General features: G+C 36.0%; 1 protein-coding gene across 2 annotated transcripts in view; it reads right to left on the bottom strand.

Annotated features, from left to right (window-relative positions):
• LOC109544418 (protein split ends) overlaps positions 1-12,465 on the bottom strand; it is a gene marked incomplete in the record, with an annotated part of 94,999 nt that overhangs the window by 47,739 nt on the left and 34,795 nt on the right.

The following is a 12,465-nucleotide window of genomic DNA, read 5'->3' as shown; positions in this document are numbered from 1 at the left end:
GTTCATCACATTCCTGTTGCAGAAGTAGAGAGTGCTGTTTTATCTACAAGAGACAGGCTTGAGCAATCCATTCGAAATGACCGAAAACATTTTGAGCATCTAAGCAGGCTTGAATCCCAAGGATGCATTTTATTCAAAGAATACTCATAATGGGTTAAATAAAGCAATCGGTTCTTCTCAGAACCGATTGTTTTGTCAACAACCCAACAATATCATTGTTATTGTCAAATTGCTTATATCTTCGGTTATAATAAATATGTCGGTGTGTGGTTTTCACTCTTTTGCATGATTTTTTATACTTTCTCTAAGCCGCTAAAAAATTACATGTCATTCCATTTAAAAAACTTAAGAAAATCGAAAAAGTTAGGGGTGTCAAGGTGTGGTTTAAATCAAGGTGTTAATGTAAATCAAGAGCTATACAATTGCAATTTCAGCGTTGAATTTGGTTAAGCCAATACGGAGCTATTAACAACTTTTTGAACCGTTATTTGACTTTCCCCCACCACTTTATTTGACTAGCTAGAACAATAATGCTCCCACAAGAAATACCTGAAAGTTTGTCAAGAATAGAATTATGGCATTTTCAACCTACCTTAGCCTGTCCTAAACAGCTAAAAACCGTATTCAAAATTTACTATTGCAATTTCGCCCTCTTGCGGCAATTTTGAAACCTTGCAAGTTATTTCCAGCCATTTCCCTGAGCCACTTTACTTATATATTTTTTTACTTGAAATCGATACGACTAATAGTTTGTGAGATATGGCCGACCACCTCTCTTAGTGGCCCACCCTGTACACAACGGGAGGGTGCCAGTTAAACTTTCTCTCCGGTAGTTGGTGTGGGCATCCTTTCGAATTCAAATGATTCAACCAATTTCTTACACAACAATACCTTTAAGAAGGCCGCATTTTAATATAAATTGTCTTTTTTAAAGAAAACCGCGTCAAAAAGAGGGATCTGAATCAATCTAGTCATGGGAATCAATTAAATTTCCGGTTTATAAATTTTGCCACTTTTTCTTTCACCGTTCCTGTTTGTGAAAAATATTTTCGTTTAGAACATCGAGAAGAATTCACGTACTGGCTAACATACAGGGTGTTCTATTTACAAAGAGGAACTTCGCCGTCGTAGCTTTCTGACTGATCTTGTATACTACATTGTTCTTTATGTAAATAGACTCTAAAGAACCTTTCAATTTTTGTATTAATCATTTTGTTGTACCGTTTCCATACATAAAAGCAACACTGTATAGAAAGTGTTTTGCAACCCTTAACCTCATCAGCTTTCATTGTTTTCACAAAATCACAGCAGGATCTACTTAAAATTCCATAGATTATAAGAAAATTCCGCAAGAGAATTACTCCCGAACGGGAACAAATAGTTATTGAAAATGCAAAAAACGACAAAAAACAACGAAGTGTACGAATTTCTTTACTACTAAGTACAGAAGGTAGAGACGAAGCAAGTGAAATTGAAAACTGAACTAAATTTACAACATTTTATTGATAAAGTGAATAAAAATAAAATTTAGATGTTTAATAGGATAAAAAAATTTTTATTGGTGCAAAATTTATTTTTTAAACAACTTAATACACATTCCCGACCAAAGTAGAAAGTAATTGAAAAAATATTTTCTAATCGTCACCGAGGACACTTCAGATTCAGACAATTATTCAAGCAAAAACATCGACGCGGCAACGTGGCGAATGGATTTTGTTTTGAAACCTTCCCCCGTTCCCGGCCGCCCTGCAAACAATCGACGTTTCAGTTTCAGTGCACAACCAGCGAGTTGGCCGCAGCTGCGCAATGGAAGTCCCAATTATAAAACAGCTTTCCATTCCAATGCCTCACCCATTTCCATAGCCCCAGGCGCGTTGCCATGTCGCCGGTTTTTACGAACAGTTTGTGGACTTTTCTGAACCTCCCCCCGGTTTTTGTTGCCAACTATTTTTCTGTGCCTTTAGAGGAGTGAAAAAGTGGCTGGAAAGGGAGTAGCTGCAATAAAAGGAGACGCCAACCAGGATTGATTGGTGTAAAATATCGGCAATTGGATGTCGGTTCAGACAAATGGTAGAGTATGGCAACGTGGCGGAATGGAGCAGTTTAAGTTGAAAGCACAAAGTCTCAGTCGGCAATAGTGTTTAATGTAGGCTGCGCTGCAAAATTAGCTTTCTTGGTTTGTAAAAAGTGTTTTACCGTTTGTTATTTGGTTTAATTGCGTTGTCTTCGGCCTATGCCTTCTGCTCCAGTTGGAAACGACGAAATTGCACCGCAAAACCGCTTTTATTCAATGCGAAGGATATTGATTAAAAATGGGTGTGCCCAGATGGATGGATTTTTTTCGCATTTCCAGTGGTTTTTTGGTTTTGTGCTCAGGAGACCGATAATCGATTACTTAACTAGGTTAATTAATTCAATCCCAATCGAATGGAACATCCACAGAGCTTTGCACCGCTTCTGTTTTTCCTAGCAGAATAATTAATCCATTAGATCACTTGAGCGGAAAAGCCCTGATTAATCACCCACGTGTCATTATTCTGTTATCACGTTTTCAGTTCGGTTGTTTCAAAGTTTCTATGGCCAAGACCAACTGCTACATTTCCTCAAAGCTCGAAATTGGCGTTGCCAACGCAAAAAAATTCAGTGTTTACCAATACGAACGTTTTATTCTGACGAAACGCCCATTTCTAGTACAGCGACGACCAAAACATCCATTATTCATTGGCTTCACAGTCGACCAAAGCGATTTGTGACCCGGAAATGTTTCAGCCGGGCTACCGCGCACCACTTGGCAACAGCGAGTGCGGGGGGGGACGGATACGGGCAAAAATGGGGGCTCGCACGTCACCAACGCAACGCTGCCACGGTTTCGATTAATGCAGCAGATTCGGGATTTTTTGAAAAATTTCTCGAATATCCAGTCCACTTGTCTACTGTGAAAACATCTGTGGTTTATTCAAAAATTGACCGCAAGAGCAAGTCCAAACCCAAAAATCTGCCCAGGATGGTGAAAAAACATACGTTTATGTTCTTCCATTTTGCAATAAAGCATGCTTGCATGTACGTGCCCATAAACGGTTTTAATCTAGAAGGCAAATCAACGAGTATGATGGATGAATTAAATCTGATGCAAATTTTCTAGCATTTACACAACAAGAATTCTCCATTAAACTCCACTATAAATTACAAGTTTTGTTCACTGACGGGGCAATTGGATTTTTTGCCTTTGGTTTGGTCAGCTAATTAATTGCGTCAGTTTTTCAATGGTTTTTCACTTAAACCCCGTGCCGTTATCTTGCACAAAAGCAGCTAAACAATAACGTTAATTGCCATGATTCACAATGTTGAATGTTGAAAGCCGATAATTTCGCGATTTATATATATATGTGTGCTTAAGCCATCAGCAATATGTAGATCTTCATAGCGGTAAATCAAGAACAAAAAGACAAACTACACAGTTTGTACCGGCATGTGACCGACCATATGCAAGCAAGAGTAATAACCGAAAATGGTGTCAATGGGTTTTTTATTGTTTTCGTTTCTTGCAATTTATTTCGCTTTATAACAATTCGGGTATTTTTTCATCATGCACGCTTATAAACAACAATAGAGCATTCGCTTGCCGGTAATTACAAGGAAGAATACAGTTCAAGGTTTCGTGTTTTTTTTTTTGATCAAAGTGCAAGATGTTGGGTTTTTATGGTCGTTTAAAAGTAACGCGACATAACAGTCTTAATTAGCTGTTGGCAGGAAACAACAAAGGAAATACGGCCAATTCATGGAAAATTATGTAGATGTGAGCCCAGTAATGCTGCGAAAAGTGGACAAAAGTGTCATTACGGGGGCACAAATATGAACTTTGAAGACTTGTGAGTTGTCCACATTTCAAACCGGTTCTGTTCAAGGCCACATATTTTTTCTTAACTCTCTTTTATGGGAGGTATTGTTGACATGCGTTGAAGGTGACGAGTGACCTTAACCTATTTCATTGAATTTCAACCTCACTTTCTGTGTTTATCTAGGGTTACTTGAGCTTTTGATACTTAAGAGGCAACAGGCATTTACGTAATGTTGATGGGGCAGATATTGAAAAACATTGTTGCCGACCTTCTGATATAGTTTTTTGCAAATATCTCAATTTTTGGAAATAATTAATTTTGTTATTAAAACTATTCTTCCTGTACTCCCTAAACACCCCCAGAGGATAACGCCGCCTTTGAGACATCGCGTTGCAATAAAATGGGAGAAAGTTTTTTCTTCCTATAAACAAGCGCAGAAATGAAAAAAATTGGTATCAAACTGTCATCAAAAGGCACATATTTTTAGTTTTTGAAAATCAGTATTGAAGGATATAATTTTATTTCTCCCCTTTTCGCAAGCAAACTAAAAAAAACGTCGATGACGACTTCGCAAAAAGTATCGTAGATAACTTGGTTGTTTTGGAAACTTTGTCCTTCTTAAGGTTTTTTTGATAAAATGTACCGTTTCCAAATAAGAAAATGAAAAGTAAACCATTGCGCGCCCGAAAAAAGCAACTTTTCTGGCCGCTTCTCACTAAAGTGCGAAATTATGCCTATTTTTTTCAATTTCTGATGAAAACCCTCGGTCTGATCGCATTAATGTCGTATTAGACTCTAGACGCCTTGTTTTCTAAACCAACTTTAAAATAAATCAAAATCATCAATGGCTATAAAAAACGCGTTTTAGAGGGTCGTTTACGACTTTTCTAAGCGCAAAAACCTAACGTCTGACGATGCAAAAAACTTTTTTTTGCACGACTGCGCCTAAAATCGCGCAAAACTCAACAGTTTCAAGCAATGTGTAATTCTTTTGATAAAAACAAGAAGATTGTTTTTAAACAAACCGTATTAATTCTACCATTTGGAAAATCAGCCATGTAGTTTTAACCAGCTAATCGCATAAATATGCATGAGCTTATGAATAGAAAGTTACAAATACCTACGAAATGTTAATAAGTGGTCAAGGTGGAGATATATTATGCGTGGGCACTTTGTAGCATAAGCTACTAAATTAAACTACTCGGAAAACATGTTGTAGGTTTCATAAAAAAATAGGTATGACGAAAGGCACTCGACGTATCCTACAGACTCGACTTTATAATAAATATTGATTTCTAACTGATTGAAGTGCCTACAAAATAGGTTTGAGCACTGGATGACTGAAATTTTCAACAACAACCTGTGAGTAATGCAGAATCCTCCTGTTTCAGTTCAAAACATTCTCAAAACTCTTTGGAATCAACATTTTTATGTAAGTGTTTTTGTAAGTAAGAAAAAGTTAGTTCTTGTTTAAGTTTTTTAAGATTCTGGTTACAACAACCATTTTGCTTTGGGTGTTTTTTTGTTGAAAACCCAAAATTACCCCAAATAGCAAACAATTCTTTCCATACTAGTCAGTCTATGTTTTACGCAATTGACCTTTTGGAACTTTGGTCTTTTGAACCAAAATATTGACTTAAACTTAAAGGATAAGTGAATACTGTGTGCTCAAAATAACTATCATTGTAGCATTTACTTAAGATAATTTGAGTTTTATGAAAACAATGCCTGTAAAATTTTCTTGGAAAGCTGAAGATTTGGAAAATTTAACAGTCTTTCTTTAAAGAAAATTAATGAAATTCGAGCAAAATTGCGAACCAAAATGCATATTTTATTTTTTTTGCTTGCCATTAAAAAGCAAAAAACGTGTCTTGGGTACACTTTTTTGATAATTATCACACTCGATGTCGATTGGAGTTCATCAAACGAAACGCATTTCAATTCTTCCCGTTCTGCAAACCAAACGTTTCTAGGGACAGCTGGAAAGCGAAAAACTGTCGTAGAAATTAACTGGAAGAAAAACGCAATTTATTGCATAAAAACCACATCATTACAATACATAAAATCAAATTATATAATTAGCGCGAACTCAGCTAAAATTGCCTGAAAAACATGATGCAGGAAGCAAACAATTAGATTAAAATCTAGAAAACCTAATGAGTACTTGGAAGAAAGTTAAAATTGCCGGTGGAGATCGACTTGTGATATTATGTATAGCTCTGGAAATGTGCCAGAAAGTCGAAAATACTTCCGAGACTCCAAATGCACTTTGTTGGAGACGTGACACAATCCACAACCGACCGACACAAGTATAAAACAATAAATAAACCCACTAAATTAAAAAGGTTTTTTCTTACTGGAAACAGTTGAGTTGGAAACAGTCAAAGTTCCTGCAGTAGCTGACTAAACTGGATTCTTTACATAACTTCAACGAAATAGAAAGTTCCTTTTAATCATTGATTCAATATTTGTGTAGGTCTGAGTTATTTGCCTACGTATAACCACTTTCATTGTATGTACGTTTGATTGAATTGCTCAACTACTTAAGGTATCGTCGATTACATACACTGGCACTAAAAAGTCGCAAAATTTGCAATTAATTGAGTTCGAGCCTCCGCGTGTTCGGTTCAATGAAACAGAAGATAAAAATAAAATCCACGCGAAAGAAAATATTTAATGGAGCCAGAAAAAAATGATGAAAACACGTCAAAAATGAAATTAAAATAAACCTGAAACTAGGCCTGATAATCGGCCAACGAATAGAAATAGAAATGTATAATCGCATTTTCCAATTAATCACGATTATTTTCAACTTTTCAGTGTTTGATGAGGCGTTTTTATAGTTTGCTGCTTCATTTGCACGCAGAAAAACACTTTTTATTTTACTCCAGCTAATTACTTACAGATGATTTAGAACAGTTTCTGATCTTTGACCAGAAAGCTAAAATTAGGAAATTAATTAGACAAGAAAGGGTCTTGATAAAAAGGCAAAAAACTAACAGTGATACTGCACTGAAACTAGAAAACTTAAAAACACGAGCGACAAAAGGCTCAGACAATAATTAAGAATAAAACAAAGGTGAAATTAAATATAGTCTGTCCCAAGATATTTGGCAACGATGTCATGATTTCAGCCCATACAAGATTAAGCGATGGTGGTGAAAAGGTGGTTTGCCCTCAAAATATTGCTTAGGCATTTTTACATTTCAGAACCCGAAAAAAACAAACACACACAGAATATGTATGGGAAAAACGAAAAAAGCTTGAAGAAATTCGCAGGAACTGCAGAATTTTAATTTTCTTCTATACTTCCGCGATTTGTAACAATTGGATGAACGACGTTATTAATATTGCCTCACTGCCAAAAAGCTTGATACAGATTAAAGTAACTTCAATGGAAAAATAGTGTCTGATTAAGCATTTTTTGGAACTTGGACTGTGTGCTTGAAAAACAAATAGAGATGACGCGTCACTATTGAAGGGGGCTAAAGTCGGTGGAATTTCTCTCGGATTTTTTTCGGTTCACCGGAAATCATTTATTTTCGTCGGAACACATTGAAATTCCCACTTCCCACCTGGAAAAAACAGGTTCAGGCGTTAGTAACCCAGTTTCAGAAAATAAAACGAAAATTAGGGAGGCGAAATCTCCACTCTGAAGAGAAACCAGCCCAATGTTATTTTTTCGTTTCAATATTTAGACCCTTGTATGCGTGGAACGCTTATAATACGGTGAACTCGCAGCCTTAAATCAACAGCACATTGTTATTTCAATGGAAAAACCACGTCGGTGTTTCCTCTTATTTTCCAATTCCTTCTTCGTATTTCCGTAAAAATAACAGACCGACGTTTTCAGAACCGCCGATATCGATGAGTCAGCTAAGCTAAGGCAGCCATTGAATGTGTAGCCCCAGCTTGCAAAAGCAAGTGCCATCGACGTTGCCGGTTTGCAAGCAAAACCAAAGGTCTGCGAAAAATGCCAGGAATTTTCCAAATTACTGCTTTCACTGCACTTTGAAGGCTATTCACGTGTATGGAGGAATGCAGAAACATTGAATTTTTCCATCAGGAACTGTGCAACTGAAAGAAAAATCAATTGGTGAAAAAACACCCAAAGTGAAAAACCCAACATTTAATACGTAGATAGTCAAATTATAGCCAGTTAGAACACGTTTGTTAGTTGCAAAAGTTATCTACATGACTAAACCTGACCTCAGAGGTTAGTTGGATTTCGCCCACCGTAAAAATTGTCTTGAAAATTTGCTGATTCCTTTGGAGTTGTTTCCTTCAAACTGGGGAAAAGTATAGCGAAAAACTCGCAAATCAAGATTTTCCAGAAGTAGCACAACACAATCACATAGTCTTCCACACATGTCTTGACCCCCCGTCTAAGGTTTAATTGCATTTTTCTCAAAAGTTCTTCTAAATGCGTTTACAACGTTGTTTTCCAGTTCAAAATAGTGGCGTTTCAACCAATAAACCTGATGGAATAGCAACGCAAGCAAAAAAGTACAGTCGTTTTAACCCAGCAAGTAAAAAGGAGATTTTTTGTATGTATGTTCGTGCGATTTTGCGCTTATCAAAAAGTATGAAAATCTTTTTCTAATATCGAAAATGTTCATAAAAATTGATCAGAATTGAAGAGTATATTCAAATATGCAATTGTAAGTACATATTTTAAAGTAAAAAAGCAAATTCCAACTCTTAGAGGAAATTCAGTATAAAGAATCGAGTACCTACATGACATTTTTGAAGCTCCGAATTTAGTCGCCAAAAATTGAGCAAATTAATGACTCAAATGACAATGCTTGCACCAAATAGAGCAAATTTATCGCCTTTTAATAGTGCAAATCAATACTTCCCATTTCTGCTCAATTTTGAGTAACGAATTTTTGAAGAAACACTTGCAGATCGGACTCGCTCGAATGACAACTTGGAAGAGTCAACTTGATTTATTTATAAAAAATTGTGACTGCTTTGGACTGAAACGGCAATTTTTCCACTATCAGACCAGATGTTGGCCCTAATGATCGTATACAGAAAAATGGACATGCGATCTCAATGTTGACTAAGGAATTGTTCAAAAATGATTCTGGAAAAGCGGTGAACGAAACCGGCACTTTGCGAGCCTGGCCTCAAAATGTTGAAACTCAAATGGCCACAAAATGTTGAAAAAATTAATACTTCTAATGTCGCTTTTCGTGCCAAATAAGTAAATTGTGCGCTTTAAGATAATGCAAATTACAGAACAACATAAACTACTCAAATACAAATTCATATCGCAAAACCTGACTATTGACGATTTTTTCGAAAATTTCGTCGCATTTTCATTGAAATTAATTCAACAACATTTTTTTTAGCACCTAAATTTCGATGGTTGTATTTTAGGTTTTGGATCATGCACTTTTTATGACTAAATTTGTTTCTTAAAATTAAAAATAAACAAATTTCCTGTAGTTTGGCTTCCAATTGAGCACAGATACTGTACATTCTACATTGAAACTATAAAGGCTTGTAAAATTTCGGATCATATCCTTCTGAACCTTTTTTCGGCTTTTCTGAGCCGCTGGAACCTTCTAACGAATTTGATAGCATTCGAGCGCTTGTTTGTACGAAACATTTTTTTCTTTCGAGATTTATTCACGGTATTACTGTTTCGCACTGTTCTCTTCTGAGGCTTTTTTCTGAGTATTCACTAAACACAGCGGGATGGTGTTTTCCGCAGAGATACAGAAAGCTTCAGTTTACAGGCGCCTAAAATTTGTGCTGATTGCAGCCTGCACCTTCCACATAAGCAAATTTTATACTTTACGCAGTTTGCAATTTGTATGCCATGCTTTTCTGAAGCGTGTTTTTGAGCAACCGCTTGAAATATTAGAACGTAGCCACAAATTGTATAAGCCAGGGAAACTTTCCAACCAACTTAAATAAACACTCCATTAATAAATAAATAAAAAAGGAAACCCATGTGCAGGCGAAAACTACTTAATAATAATAAAACAGAATGATACTTCGTTTACAGTTTCCACTGCCCTCATTCTGGGCGTTCCCATCTTGATCAAATAGACGTTAAATAAAGTACGAGAAGTTTTAAAAACAAACTGAAAATAATCACGATTTTTTGCATTTTTTCTGCAGTAAAAGTAAGAAAATGTATCCCACTTCATTGTATTGAATTTCCCCGTTTTACCTAGAAAACACTATCATATTTGACCCTGGTGCTCTTATTACACTAACATGTGCGGTAAAAGCTATTCAAGGTATGCGCAATTACGTGGAACCATTGTAAATAATTTGAAAAAAATCACACAAACATGCATGATTGTGCAAAACAATGACATTCTAAATGCGTCTGAAGGCAAAAAAAGCAAAAACACTTGAAAAATTGATGAGTAAGTAAAACAGCGACGTTTTCGGATAATAGGATATGCGATACCCTTGTCTGGGACAATGATGGATTGCAAAACATAGAATATTCTTCCATATTCTATAACAAGCGGTTGGGAGACGTTAAATAAGCTGCCGCTGCTAATGTAAAGTCATATTGCTAATTAAAATGCATTAGAAAATTGTGGTTTTTAATAAAGTCTATTTATTGTTATGACCTAACCTTCCCGATACACTGTCTGGTGTGGCAAACCCCAGCAATTACCTAATGAATATAAATAGAGCACGACTTGATTACTTAAGTTAGCATGTTTGCTTTACGCTTTATAGTCGTAATGAAGTAAAGCACTATTTATTCCACCGATAAAGTTCGGAATTCAATTGCACAAATGAAAAAAAACACTCAATATAATACAGTTTTAACCTAATAAGTGAATGGGTCAGGATTTTGTGGTGTGATTCAAAATACCGCTCAATTTTCTTAGTTAAAAGAGACACAGAAAAATGTTTTATGCAGAAGTTGATTTATAATGATTGTTCAATAATCTGGCATTTTCAAAATAAGTGTACGGGGCCAGGTGAGAAAGTTATTGGACCAAAAAATATTTTTTTAAGCGGAACACGCTGTATATTTTAATCTTGTTTGGAAATCAACTGGTGTATCGCTGTTTTGCAGAAAATTTAAATGCAGATTGGTATTCTAATAGGTTCCAATCAAATATTTTCGATATTTTTGATGATGGTCATGTAAATGGACACTTGGGTGGCCACCGCGATCACCGGATCTAACACCTTCAGATATTTTCTTTGGAGAATCCTGGAAGGTAAATTTTCTAAAAAGTCATTTTAAGCCGAGAACACTTTAAAGGCCATTTTGAAATTGATTTTTTTTCCAAGTTTGACCTAAAAAGAGCACATGAAACCTATACTACTTTTTTGAAAGAGTCTATAAAACTGTCGACATTGAGGGTGCCTAATATTATAACACCTCAAAATGTGTACCTACTTTTAATTGCTGCTGATGCCAAATTGTCTCTTCATTCCTTAGAATGCTGTCAGTTTCGATAGCGGGTTTGGAACTGGACTTCGGTTTTAACCAAAAATTGGCTTGATTAAATGATTTTTTAAATCCTCCTCACCAACCCGGCGCATTTGCATGAATTTTTCAAAAAAATCGATTACAAAACGTAATAAATACAGTGAAAATTCCCATTTAAGCAGAGCCAATGAAACACACCAGCAGCAATTCATATTTACGAAATGCACCCATCGCATCTAGATTGCATTGCAGCAGGTTTCGGTGGGGGCTCATTATAAATCAAAAAGGCTGCGATGGGGTCACAGATAGAGCCGGCAACATGGCACAGTCGCCCAAACGGGTGTTGCAGATGACTGGCAGGGGCGGCGCCCCACATCCAGCTGGGCAATTGCACGACGTCTAAAGGGGATACCCAGTTATACGATCGTAATAAATTTTTCTTGGGAACTGGTAGAGAAAGTAGGTTTGAGCGGGTCTCGTCCCTGAAAAGCAGTTTGGATCGAATGATCAGATTATTGAAAATTTGGTCTTCGTGGGGCGGTTTTGCGAATGGAAAATATTCGAATTTTCCGTGGAAATCAGTTATATTTTCATAGTGGCCAGACGTAAATTCGGCAGCATTTTTTGGAATTTCAAAAATTGCATTTTATACCTTGTAAAACCTCGTTTTTCTGAAAACAAGACAATTCTATAAAAAAAATTCTTACCGAAATTTTTAAAAATGAACAAAACCACTCAATTGGAAGAAATGTTGCATTAAAGACCCACCCTTAATAATCACCCAGAATATAAAAAATACTGCGTTATTTATTGTTTCTCACAAAATCTTAAAATTGCCAAAAATATCTTAGAAATAATTAACGATTTTTATAGTGAAGTATTACTTTCAATTAGTAGTGATACCTTATTTTCGGAGCTGAAAGCACTCACCTTTGAGAGGAAAATGGGGGATTACAGTAAAAAAAACCTCAAATTCTCAAATTTTATATGGAAAATTGCCATTTTTCAGGAACAACAACGTTTTTTAAGACTCCAAATTCCTATTGCTGAACATTTTGTAACTTGGGCGGTACCGGGAACCTGTTAACTGTTCCCTTTGGCATCACATAATCTATTCATAGACTTTAATTTCCCCAACCTACGCAAATTCGGAAACTTTCAAACATCAAGATGTTGATTCCTAATATCAATAATTAATATTAA

This window comes from Dendroctonus ponderosae, unplaced genomic scaffold (assembly GCF_020466585.1).
Source record: "Dendroctonus ponderosae isolate FM_Combo_2020 unplaced genomic scaffold, Dpon_F_20191213v2 Dpon_F_20191213_2, whole genome shotgun sequence".
Lineage (NCBI taxonomy): Eukaryota > Metazoa > Arthropoda > Insecta > Coleoptera > Curculionidae > Dendroctonus > Dendroctonus ponderosae.
Note: the sequence above shows the minus strand (reverse complement) of the source record. Positions and strands in the feature narration are given on the sequence as shown.